This window comes from Corapipo altera, unplaced genomic scaffold, assembly GCF_003945725.1.
Source record: "Corapipo altera isolate COAL_440 unplaced genomic scaffold, ASM394572v1 49, whole genome shotgun sequence".
NCBI lineage: Eukaryota > Metazoa > Chordata > Aves > Passeriformes > Pipridae > Corapipo > Corapipo altera.
This window is the reverse complement of record NW_020884879.1, coordinates 5650106-5664371: the sequence shown is the minus strand read 5'-3', so window position 1 is coordinate 5664371 and position 14266 is coordinate 5650106.

Below are 14266 nucleotides of genomic sequence, written 5' to 3'. Positions count from 1 at the left end.
ATGGGTAAGGAAAAAGGCATATATAAAGAGCACAGCAGTGCTGGGATATTGATAGGTCCTTATGGTAGTCCCCATCTGGGAAAACTGCAATAATATTCTCTCTGTATCATGATCTCTGGGTTTTAAAATGAAACAAAAATAGTTATGGTGGTAGGGAAAGAGGATCTGAATGCCAAGTAGTAATTTTAGGGTGAAGAGTACAGAAAAGTTAGAGCAAAATGGATGGTTTAAATTCTCATCATTATTCTACTGAAGAATTAAATTTGCAAGGTCATGATGAGGCTTATTCAGTCACAGGCATATCAGTGAAGGTAACTGGATTCAGATGAGTTCCCATCCAAGAGACATTTAAAGAAGCGAGTTCCCTAACAAAACAGCGTTGTCTAGAGTCATGTTGCATATTAAATCAAAGCTAGATTTCCATGTATTAAAGTACCTTACTTTAGACTCTTAGCAAAAAACTGACTCAAGTTCTGAGATCCACCTTCCCAGATTTACTTAATGAGAGAACACTGTATTTCATTTGCTATGGCTTCCATATACTTTATTACTTTGTTTTTTTCTAAGTTCTCTACCAATACCTGCAACAGCAGAAGTTTGCTTTATAAAATTCTCATGCCTTACTAATAGACAGTCATGGTAGAACAGACATGAAAAATACTGGTTACCTGTAATCAGGCCTCTACATTTACTGAGCATATTACATGAGGACTTTCTCTAATGCCATTATTTAAAATATAGCTGTATTTAAGATGTGTTTGCAATCACAGGAAGGAAAATTCAGGTCATGGAAGAAAAGAAAGAAGAGGAGTGGAAAGTTTTTTGAAAATCTATACTGTAAATTATTTCGTGTAAATTAGTTCAATTTTCCCTATTACCATTCACATTTTTATTTTACTAGTTTTCTTGACCCCTTCACTGAATTGCAGAGAAAGATATAATTTTAGATCTTCTGAACTGCTTTAGAAATGTCTGTCAGATGGTTTTGATTGAATTTGTTGTTAACAGCTCACAGCCTTAGCTTTAGGAATCCAACTGTGTTATATAAAAATGACATCTCAGATTTTTTCTTTTAGCCAAATGTCCAGTTTGCAAAATCTTAAATGATTCAGTTCTTTTTTTTCCCTCCAACCTATCCAGAACTGCTGATACAAGAGCAACCTGGACATGAGCGATGTGTACACAACACCCAGATTTTTATCTTCTTTCAAAACCAAATTCAGATTAACCTCTGCATGGAAACAGAATCCAAGTAACAATGAAATAAATAGGAGAGGAAATATCCATCAACCTTATTACTCTGTAACACCTCCTAACTTGCCCTTCTATGGTCGAAACAATGAACTTTGGTGTAGTTCATGGAAAATAATATACAAATAAACATGACAGGAAAAACATGATTACTTCCATAAGGGGACAGAAAAGATCCTATCTTTTGTTACCTAGCACAACCTGGTGTAATTCAGCAACGCAAGTCTCCGCAAACCTCAGGACTGATTATTTGGGAGACAACTGGGAAAAACTTCAGTCTCGAGCACAAACTTTCCCACCCCATAAGCTTCAAGAGCTTCTTAAATTTTTATGTAGAATAGATAAAATTCTGCCCTCTCCCCCACATAAACCCCTTCCCCCCAAATCTGTTTCAGTACATCAATGTGCAGAAATAGTTTGCTGCTTCTGGAAAGGGCTGGTTGATCAAACAAATAATTTGAAATATTTACAGAAAACACATTTGTTGATGCACCCAGCCTTTCAAATCTCATGTTGACTTGTGAAGCCATCATACAGGAGATCCTCTCCCTTTTATTTAAACCTACTTCTTAAATCACATGTGCTTAATTCTGAGGATCCTTCATGGTTCAGCTGGTCAAGGTGTGCACCCTGTTTCATCTGCATCTCTACATACTGATCTCTTTAGGACAGGGCCTTAGTGCTTTGCCATAGGTCTCCTTTTGTACATTGTAGCACATGTGAAAGACACATTGTGAATCAAAAAATGTAAGAAGCATACTGGACAAAATTAAGACCCTGTGAAAGCCATAAACCATTGGACTAGCTAATTACAGGCCAGCTCATTACCCAAAATACAATTTTAATACAAAAGTTTATATACCATTCTGGTGCTGTTTTTATCGACTGGATCCTTTGACTCTAAAAATATCACTTCTAGAAAACCAAGAGAAAACAGTGGAACATGAGTTCTCTTTTGGCATGTAAGTTGAACTCCAAGCATCAGGGAAATATTTATTACCCTAAAAGGGGAGTAAAAAGCCTTTTTCTCTGTGAAGAAAGGCTAACTGACAGCCGTATCATAGGCAGAAAATGTTCAGGGCTTTCCCTTCTCAAGGTCAGACAAATGTTTATCAAATAGCTTTGAAAAATAAGCAGTTGTGAAGGACACACGAAACAGAATGATTCCACTTTTTAGACACCACATGCATTGTGGAAATTATGAGTTTGCAAATTATGAGGGGTCAATTTTGTAGGACTACTTGGTGTAGAAATTTTAATCTTAAAAATGTTATACACATTCGGTCTTGTATATATGGCACTCTGGTTTTCTATTTCTTTTAAAGAAAAATGAAAACACTGAAGTGAGGTTATAACAGCTTCTTTAATTTTTTTTCTGTATTTTAAATTATGCTTATTCACCCATACATTCACTCTCTGAGTATTCATTTAGAAGGAAGATTTTGCAATAGTCACATTTAATTTATCAGGGTGCAATAATTTGTGTTTCCCAATCATCTTGCAGACTTTGGTTCATTATACTATTGTTTCACATGAGTAAGTTAGCAAAGTTTGGATTGATTGACTCTAATTAACTAAAACTGGTTCCAGGCTGTGCATCTATTGTCATGGTAGCTAGCCACAAAGCCCCAAACTGTTCAGTAATGGCAATATAACGTACTATCAATATGAAAACTCCAGCAAATGTTAAATGTTGGGCTTGTCAGCAAATGAAAACAGCAATAGCGAAGGAGGGAGAAAAGGGACATTAGGACAAGCATGTCTCAGAACACTTGGGGAAAATGCAGCCTTCCGGAGCTGCTAGTGCTCTGATCTTTTCACTTATTGTCATATGGGCCTCCAACATGGAAAGAAATGCAACCCAAACTTGCACACTGTTCTGTAAAAGAAAACTCACGTATTTTTTGGTTTAAAAAGCCTCAAAATGGACCCAAAACTCTAGGCTGAGCTAAGACGTTCTTGAATAAAGCATGTGGATTTCTCCATCCGCATATTTTGAATGAAGAAGTATTTTCCCTTGTTTCTCTTAGTCCACTTGCATGGTCTGACTCTATTCTCTGTTTATTGACATCAAAGAGAATCTAACCACTATTTAATGCATCTCCTTACACATGGCACTGGAGAACCAGCTGCACTGAAAGCTTAGGATAACAAGTAAATACTTTTCTCTTTATTTGGGCTTCGGAGTCCTTCTGAAACCTAGCAAAATCAATGAGGACCTCAAAGGATGATCTACCTCTGCTGGCAGCAATGTACAGCACCTCAGCATATCCAGGATGTCTGGAAGTGTAAAAGCTTTATTCCATCTTTATGCCATAGGTTGTCTGCTCTGCAGAGATGCATCATCTGAAATATCAGTCTCTGTGTATCGTTACATGGAAAATTGTACTTAGGAGAATACTCTTGAAGAGCCTATGTCAAACACAGAAGCTTGGATATGCCAGGACTGGTTTCCTTTGCTTGATCTACCTGCATGACTGCAATGCTGCAGTTCCAATGTCTTGCTCAGGAGGTATTTCTAAGAGTTAACCTGTGGCAATCAGTCTTTACTACTCCCAGGGGGCAATTCCTTAGTGTGATATTAAGTCCCTACTGTGCAACATGGGCCTGTGTTCCCTACTTTCAAAGCATGTGATCTAAACCTTGATTCAAGTACAGATGTGCCATTCACTTCTCATTTCTCTATGTCCTGTAATTGTAGGATGTGTCAGAACTCAGTTCTTCATAATGAAGAGTGCAACCTTCCTTATACAGATATTCTTTGTCCCAGCCTTGCCGCACCTGTGCCTAAGTGGAGCTCTTTTCCCCCCGTGGTACCTGGCTGCCCTCAGGGCTGTGTAGGACAGTCACCCCATCACCTACTGGGTACCAGCCCAGAGCCCCAGCCACAGCTGCTTGGGGGCTGAGTCCCACTAAGAAGCCTGACTGCCTCTCATCTCAAATCCTTTTTTCAGGCAAATATCTTCTGCTTTCCCATTTGCCAAAATAAGGACTTGATTTTTATGGCATGACCGATTTCAACCTTTAACGCAAATAGTCACTGAGGTGAGAGGTATTTCTAATTTTTCCAGAGTGGCACAATTCATCACAGGCTGTTTCCAAGAAGCTCTTTGTAGTTTCATTTCTTCCCCAGCCTAGATGGAGGGACTGGGAGCAAGGCTTGCAGGTAACAGCCATGTGGGGCCTTTTGGTCCCATCGCATGTACACATGCAGCTCCAATCACCTTTGGTACAATTTACATCTCTGGGAGTGATGAAATTGGGTCCCGGAGCCTGGTGCCGGCCCCACTCTGACTCGCTGTGAGCCTCCAGGCAAGTAATTTAACACCAGGCTGTGATACCTCTCATTGAACTACACATTACACCAAAAAGGGTCTTGAGGAAGTCAATGAAGCTACTTGTGGAGCGCTTGTACTTAGGAAGTGTGTCACAATCTGGCCTTCATTTAAGTTTCCCCTTTTATAGGAAATTACAGACTCATTTCCAAGGTTGTGGGGTTTAATTAGTTTATGTTTGCAAAACACATCTTATTGCTGGTGAAAAGGAATAACCATTATGATGATGACGATGTGTTCAATGCATGACATGATCTTGGGTCTGTCTGGGTTTTGCTTCATTTATTCTGTATAAAAAAAGTCCTTCCTTTGCAATTGTTTGAAAGCCTATTTCTAGGCGTAGTACACTCATTCTTCTGTCAGAAGTGTTGGAGATAAAAAAAACCCCAAACTTGCCGGGCAAAGTTCCCTAGAGCCTGAGCCTAGGGCACAAAGCCAGTTGTTACTGCAGGGTGATGGGGACTGACCACCCACAGCAAAGTTATGCTGTGAATGTGGTTCAGATGAACTTGTTGTCTGACTCTTTTCCAAACATGAATGCCTTTCCCTTTCCTGGACTCAGAATATATGCTTTTATAAGCCTAAAATGTATCATATCTCTAAAATTTGGCATTAGCGAATGGTTTGCTTTTTTGTCAGCTGTAATTGTTTTGTTTTTTGTTTTTGGGTTTGTTTTTTGTTTTGTTTTTGTTTTTTAATTCTGTTTTTTGTTGGGGGTTTTTGTTTTTTTAATCCAAGTATGGTTCTCATGGTGTAGTAAATGACATTAGGCTTTTGTAAATTCTTGCAGAATATAACAGATCATTGATTTTATAACACAGTCACTGCTTTTGCATTCTGATGAGATTATTAGTAGCAGCCTAGAATACAACATCCCTGCATACTGTTAGTTAAAAAAAAATAAAAGTTTACTAAATGGTCTCTTGTCAACTGTATCTGAAAATCATTATAGTTTCTCTGGTTTCCTTTACATGGAGGGCTTCTTCTGTGAGCTGGTGGGTTACATCAGTATGAAGTTACAGAATTATTGTGGAGATGCTGTTTATTTCTCTATAGCTCTGTTTGCTTTTTTACAGACAACCAGGTTTTTTAAGTATGTATAAATTGGTTATAAAAATTGTTCACATGCCTGACACACAATATTGTATGTCAGTTCAGTAAATATATTTTTCCTTTCATGTTTTTACCTGCTATTACATTAGACATTTTTACCTCATGTCAAAGTAAACACAAATCAAGCCATTTTCTGATCTTTTCACATCCTGTATTGCAGCCTTAAAGCAGTTTCATTTGCCAGTGAATAAGCAAACCATCTGATCTTTTCGGGCCAAACTCCCTCTCTTCCACTCTGCATTGCAGCCCCCCGTTGTATGTCCAGTGTGTACCTCCCCTCAACTGTGAGTTTGTGACCCCCATGTAACAAAACACAGGACCACACTTCAGACCCTGCTCACTGGGCACGGGGGAAGGGAGAATTTAATCTTGAATATATTTTTAAAAGGCTAAAATGCTGGAATTAAAATCTGACTAATGGCATGCAGCATCTTCTCTGCTTTCATACTGTTATCAATATACATCTGTATTAACACCATGACAGTCCACCCTACAAATTGATACAATACCAAATAAAGAGCCTGCACTGTGCACTGTAATGACTCTACAGGAGACATTATATCTGATATAGTCAATATTATACGTTTTTTAAAAATGTATGAATGCATATTTAACTGAGAGATCTGATCTGCTCCAGCAGTTCTGGTCTATCAGAAACATAATATGCATTTTAAAAAACTGCTTGCATGCATTTTACATTTTTACCTGAGAAGCTGAACACAGGGACACATATAAACATTTTAGTTTCTATGCCTGCCCATAACATGTTTGTTTCAAAAGAAAACAAAAATAAATAGAAAAGCTAATGAAGTCCTGGCTCTGTCGCCTCACTGGGTCACCTCCAGTGTCCCCATTCAGTTTGCACCTCCCTCCATCAGCTTTTACTCCATGTCCCTATCATGGGTGTGGGTACATTTGCTGTTTGAACAGCTGTGAGGAGGGAATATCTCAGCAGGAGCATCACTGGGCCGCTGCTGTTTTATATCACTGCAACTGACGGCTGTGCTACCAGCTGTACTTGCCTGGGGTGAGCTGCATGCACCCACATACATGGGCACAGAATCAGAGGATGTTGAGATGCCACCAGCACTCACAGGTTACCTGAGCTGCACAGGGAGAGGGTGAGAGAGAGGGGAACTCAGATGTAAAATACTGGTGGATGCATCTCTCTCTTGAATGAGATTGTACCCCCTGGTTTTGCAAAAAAAGCAAATGGTGCTATCACCCCATACTTGTGGAGTAGGAGCAGCTTGATCTGGGGAGCTGATTCTAGGATGCCACAAACAACATCACCCCAGGCTGGTGTCTGGGCTTGAGCACAGGGCCACTTGAGGTTTCCCCTCAGATTTGCATACACTGCCGGTGGAAGGCTCTGAACAGCCCCAGGCACCCCTCACTCTTTTGAACATGCTACAGTTCCCCCCTGTGGCTGCTGGCCTGCCTGACCTGCTTTGTGTTCAACCATCCTCATCACAAGACACAGAGTGGACAGAAGGGGTACAGATGATTTATGCATTTATGCATTTATATTTCTGAAAAGCGACCTTTGCATTTATTGCTAACATGCAAACAGTTACATCTTAAAAATACATGCAAGTAGCCTCATTCCCTTTTCCACCCATATCTGCACTCAGAGGGTGTCCCCATACTCTCACCACACTAACGCCAAACAGGGCTTAACCCTGATAATTCCTGGGGATTTGCAGGCACTCTTTGTCCTCAGAAGATATTCCTCCCTCTCACCCTTGTAGCCCTATTTGGCTTCCTTCTTTGCACCTTTATAGAGTTTTGACATTCTTACAAGCATATGTGAAAGAACTAAGTAGTACAATCTGTAGAAGAGCATACCGTATTAATTACTCCTAAGCATCCATAGATGTGGATGTAGTTTTGAGGCTAAATATAGTTTGCCTGCATAACAAGGATTTGTACAGTAATGTCACCAGCATTGCCAGCTTTGAAACAAATCTTTCTCATGGATTTTCTCTGAAGAAACTTGTTCCTGGATTTGGGTGATGATGTGAGCAGCTTGGGTTGCTAAACAAAAGCTGGTTTCTGTCACATGCAGCTGTGGTTTGAATACATGTAGCTGAAAGGCTCTGGCATTGCAGTATTAAGAGTCAGTTCTGCTTAACTGTGTCTGTACTTGTGGTTCTTTTTTCAGGCATCATGTGGAGGGCTGCAAGTGCACAGTTTAAGGACTGTGTGGAAGCAATATTATACTGTGGGCAAAGCAGGCTGGTAAAGGCATGCCACGTCAGCTCTTCAAACAGGTACAAAGTTGCATTTCAGAAAAGCCTGGTTGGCAATGGTAGCTCCAACTGTTTCAGGGACTGTGGGTAAGTGTGGAATTCAGAGATGCAATCAGTGACAGTAGGGGGTTTGAGGCAGTTTTAAGTGGAGGGGCAGTTTCTTGTTCTCTGCACTTCCTTTGCTTCTTGGGTAAGAGGATCTGGGTGTGAGGTATTGAGCCATGTCCTATGTTAATAATAAAATGAAAAAGTCTTGAGCGCTTGCTCAGTGGTGTGTAAGACCAAAATATGACTGTCCTTCACTAAGAGAACTTCAACACAGAGATGGCCACCAGCTTAAACAAGTGAAAACTCAGGACAGCAGAGAAGAAAAATGTTTTACAAACAGTCCCTGACCTTACAGTTATCTTCCGTTCTCTTATCAGAAGGGGAATTCAGTGTGAAAATATTATTAAATAAGAAACGTATGAAACAATGAGGAATCATTTCTGTCAAATGGATATAAGATGCTAATTGGTGATGTGCTGAATCCCAGAGATGCTTGACATTCAAAAAGTGAGTGAAGTACGGCAGAGCATTTGTATAGGCCATCTGGAGATGTACACCATACTCTACACTTGATGAGAAAGTGGCATTAAACTCAAATTTCTGATTCCAAAACCTAAATATGCATCAATCCAGGCTTCAAATTTCATAGATTGCTGGGAAGATCACAGATAAACAGCAATCTGGCACGTCTCCGACTAGAGAGAGAAAAATGCTATGCACTTCATTCCTTAAAAAATTATTAGTGGTTTGAAGACCTTCCATAAACCTAAGATGCAAAAACTTTGGACATCACATTCCTGTTTACACATATTTCTGGCTCCTGGGGTAATTTGACCGTGAAATCTCTGTGTAAACAGGGATATTTAAAATACTCTATTAGCAAATGATAATACTGTTACCAAGGGAATATCATACATGGCACAGTCAGAAGCATCATACAAACCCTCATGGTGATGTCTTCGGTTCTTTCATGACATCAGGTGTCTCTGGTAAGAAAACAAAACCAATGTAAAAGCAGGTAGTAGTAGTAGCTGTTCAACATCCCCTTTTTTCTGTTTTTTCTATCTGTAATGTAGGACACTAAAGAATTTCTGCTCTTACTAAAAGTAGCTCTTACCAAGCACTTATACATCTTATTAAATCTTAAGATGATACAAATGGTAGCATCGAAGGCGCTACATTGCAGAGGTATACACTGCTACTTTCTTCATACATTGTTGCCAATTCTTTGCCGTGCTGACAGCCCTGCAGGTATTTATGTCCTAAATCCACTGTGTTATATGCTGTACCAACACAGAGCTATGAGTGAATCGCAGCCCAGAGAGCCTGTAAGCAGAGAGAGGCAGCACATGGCTGGAGGATGCATAGAGAGAGACTTTCAGGTATAGACAAGGCAGATCACTCAGCACAGCAGCTGTAGGATTGGTGCCGATTTTCATTGGTATCCGAGAGAAAAAAAACAACCAAACAAACCCTTAAAGAAAACAAAGAAGTGAATCTGCTCAAGTTTGTACAGTGCTCTTCCCAAGCTTCAAGAGTAGCAACAGCCAAAGTGAGGTAGTCCTTGCTCAGATGTGGCAACCAGGTCTGTAGGATCTCCTTGCATGGGCCAGGGAGGAGTCAACATCTCACCAGGGCCCAGGCCATGTAGGACAACATAGGTTGGGTTGGAAGGCAGAAATTTTGAGTAAATTACATGGATACAGATTTAGATATAACACTGGCATATCTAAAAGGAGTAAGGTCAAAGCTGGTCCAGGCCACAGTGACTAACTTTATGGTAACAGTGTAGATAAAAACCAGGGAGAGATTTGAAGGGAAAAATAAGATTACTGTTCTTGTCACCTCAGCCTTGAACTCATAGCTAGTTATCTTTGAGGAGACAACAGAAAAGCAGACTATATGAAGGATCTGGCATAGAGATCTGTAAAGGACTGAAAAACAAATTTGTTTGGTCAGGAGAGATGAACAAGAAATCATCTGAGGGAGACAAGAAACATCTAGAGGATACTTGAAAGAAGAAGCAAGAGAGCAAAGGCAAGGATGGGTGCAATGAAAGCAGAGGAGATTTCAGAACAGTGCAATTAAAACTCCCGCCATTGACAGCCCCAGAACATGGGCCCAAGAGCTGGTTACTCCTTAGCCAAAATAGTCTTCTCTTCCCATCTCCAAAAAGACTTTTACGCTAGCTGGGAAAGAGTGCGGGCTTTTAACCCTCAAGCACTCCTGCTGCCTTCAGTGTGGCACTGGGGTCATACTGATTCACAAGGGTGAACTGTGACACTATAGAATAAAGGAGCGTGGAAAGAACTGACCTTAAGCGGCTTTATCAAGTTACTTCCTCTTTCAGTTGCTAAAACTGTAAGTAACAGAGTACTGTCAGTAAAACTAGATTGCTCAAGATAAGAGTAAGCCATATAAACACACAGCATTCCAAATGTACCATTTTCAGGTTTGTCTGGAGCTTTTCCGGTGTGTCCCTCCTTAGCCAACTACCCTTTTGTTGTCCCCTCTCATTGTCTTGCAAGTTTCCTGAACAAAGTTCATGTCTGATATGCATTCTGCAGACTGTCTCATAAAATGGCTTTGCATGAGATGGATATATAAAAAAACCCCTATTTGCAGTCTGTGCACTGATTCCCAGGGTCAGAAATTCAACAGTACACCAAAAAGTCTTAAATGAACATATAAAAAACATGGCATGAGACCTTTGCTACTCCATGCAGATCTTCAGAAGCAATATGCAGAAAGAACAAAGTGTGTTTCTTTTCTTCTAGCATAGTTGCAGGCGGAAGACAAGGTGCTCAGATATTTTTATGGTGTTAAATAAAGGTAGACTGGGGCTTTGCCTCACAGGTTAGAAATACTTTTTCTAGTAAAGTCTCTGGAAAATACCTTGATATATACTGGACAAATACCACAACAGCTGCAAAAGGCTGCACAGACCTTCTCATTCTCCCTCTACTCATAGAAAAGACATACTCATATGAACCCTCTCACTTGGAGTCACATTTGTGTGAAAACCAAGGAGAAAGCAAAGTCGAGGCTATTCCAGCTTTGTGTGAAGACTGTACATGACAAAAGTGAGTAAATGAGACTGAAGTGCAAATGAGCTGCACCTTTATGGCACCAGAGAGATCTCCATCAACCTCTGAGCACTGCTGGGCAACTCATCCACCTCCCACACTGCCAGCTGGGGTCAACAGGCAGAGACACGACTGCTGCAATGTGGCTGCCCTCATCACACCCCAGAGTGCAGTGACAAGAAGCTGTTCCTCTTATTCCTGTGTCTCACCTGTATAGTTTGATTGATATGAATCCACTCCACAGTACATCTACTTTCTAGGGACAACGAAGGCTCTGGTGCAATCCATGTGCTGATGATGTCCAGCTCCGGCTCTGCTAGATCAGGGTCTAATCATACACACACACACCAGGTCTACAGGAGCACAGCTCCAGAGATCACCTTGCCTGCTCCTCTGCCACAAGATGGAGGAGTGAAACCAGAAAAAAAAACCCTGGAAAATTTTCCTGACCTCTTCTTTAAAATTCCTCAGTGGTTGCAGTTCCATGATTTCCCGAACAATTTGTGACCATGCTTCACTGCTCTTGTTTCCAAAAGGGTTTTCTCAATGTCTAAATGTCATCTTCATTAACACCTGTTGAACCAAGTGTTTCCTGTCCTACCAATTAGGCTATGCTCTTAGTATGAGGCTTTGATCATTTATTGTTAACACAGATTTCAATGGATTTATAGAGTTGTCAGACATGGTATTCGAGAACAACTTTCAATTGGGTAATTAATCATTGCATCTGTTTTCTGTTATTGTGATTCCAATTCTGCATACGTATACATGATTGATTTTTAGACACACAAATGGTCCTGTGAAAGACAATGACACTTGTGGATTTACAGCTGAGCACATACTTATAGTTTTGGAGAGTCAGGATACAGTAGTAACTGTGTTGTTCCATAAAAATCCTCTAATGTCAGTCCTGGAATTCAGTTATTTCAGGTCATAGGTAGTCCTTCAAAACAGAAGTGCTGAAAAGTCATTATTGACATTTACTACTTTTAAAAGTGGTGGCTACATCAAAATTGTTATGGTACTGATACTGTCTTGACAGACCGTATTGTTATTACCAGGACAGTATATGCCCAAAGTATTTGTACCCTTAAAATGTTTTTCATAAATGTTATCTACTAGAGATACTCAATATTGCTTCATACTAATTGCAGGTTACAGTAATTTTTTTAAAAAATAAATATATTATTAAAGACTGATTTGATTAAGACACAAATAATATACATGACCTCAAATTAACACTTCAAAGTATCTGACTTTGAAATATGCATTATTTTGCCTATTCCAAAGGGTTTTGATTAAAAAATATTCAGACTATTTAAGGGAGTTGCTTAGAGAAGTTATTTAAAAAAAATTTTATTGTGATTTGAATGAAGACTACAATTCTATAACTGAATTGCACTAAATGAACTGTCTATTCATTGTACTTCATTAAAATCTGGTCAGAAATTTGGTGGTGCTGGTGAAATTAGTTCAGTTCATAACTTTGGAACAAGTGCTACAAACGGTTACAAGACTAGATGAGGTTCAGATCCCTTGCTCCCAGCATGAGGATATAGGAGTTAATGTGCACAGGGGAAAATAAAATCCTGGATAACAGAAGGGATGTACCTCAGCACAGCCCTGATTATTCTTGGACTGGACTCAATGACTCCTCAGAAAATGCACATCCTTGGATTGAAAAATTGCTAGAAAGGTCAAAGAACAGTCAATCTAAAGGCTGACTTATTCAGGGCTTGGGATCCGGCTCAGCAGTTCAACACATTGAAGGTGTCTGCCAGCACACACAAGAAGCTGCAAGAACTTCTGTTTCTGCTGGTTTTCACTTCTCTGGTTTCATATGCAGGTGAAACCCTTGCCATCCAGGAGGGGCAACACCACAGCACACAGCAAGGACCCAAATCTCTCCTAACTCCCTCAGTGAAGCATTTAAGAGGGGAGAGCACATGATCAGTGCTGTTTACTCCACATTAAAGATGGGCGGCTGCAGCATTTCTTTTGCTGGGGAGCTGCCCTGATCCCCTCAACCTCAGTTCCCAGGCAGCCAAGGGCACCAGGCAAAAGGTAATGTGCATTTCCCTGACTTTCAGGATGTATCTCTGTTGGTGCATTGAGATGTGTGGGCCTGTCACTGCACTGTGTGTCCTTCAGAGAGCACATGAATAGACTATGCTATTTGTCTCTTAGCACCCCAGGGCACAGCACCCTCATGGCACAAAAGTATTTCACTACTCTCCTGTACTTCAGGACTTCCCACCAGGCAACAACGCTGCAGCCCTTTGCTGTGAATGGTCTTAAGGATATCACTGAGGCTATGGAATTAGTAGGACTAGCTACTGCCCTCCTCTTTGGGCAGCACTGATGGTGGCAACAGAACACCCTGAGTCTGCTGCAGTAAAGCTTGGTCTGAGCTCTTCACTTTCCTGACAGTTAGACTGGGAACCATCCTATGGTGATTATCTGCTCCACTTATTATCCCACTGCAGAAAAGAGCTGAGGTGAGAGGGAGAAAATGCTGTTTCTCTGTGGCTGTTCTCTGCCCCAAAGGAACTCAGACTTTTTACCAGTGAAAGCCAAACTGAGCTTGGCCACTGTCAGACAGGAGGGAGATACTACCATGCCAAATCAATTCACCTATGTAAAATACCAAACAAAGACCATGTATGCTTCTGTACCTCCTTAGCAGCAAATGCTCTCATTCTGGACAAGTATGACTTTGCTCCCTGGAGTCTGAGGTGCTACTTGGAGTTTGCAGCATCTCAGGTTTGCCCTCTGGGTTCAGCAGGACCACAAGCAAAGATCCTCCATGCACTTACAAGGCTGAAAGAGGAAAATAACATGATGTGTTGCACAAGGTATGGTAGAGCTCATATCCTTTCATGAGCTGTCTGCCAGTGGTGAGCGGGTCTGCCAGCGTCTCTGCCAGCCACTTACTGTGAGTCATGGCACACGGTTGGAGTGCCCTGGGACCTAAGACTAGGAGACATGCACACACAGCCAAAGGCAGTGCAGAGCACATCCTTACTCAGCACTTCTTGGGGACGTCTCAGCTCATCTGCAGGACTCCACCATCTTCCCACCACAATCACTGCACAAAAACCCTCGGGATAAACAAAATACCATAGGGACCACCGAGTACAACAGGAGCCCAACCACTTTTCTCCTGCAGGAAAGCACTGCC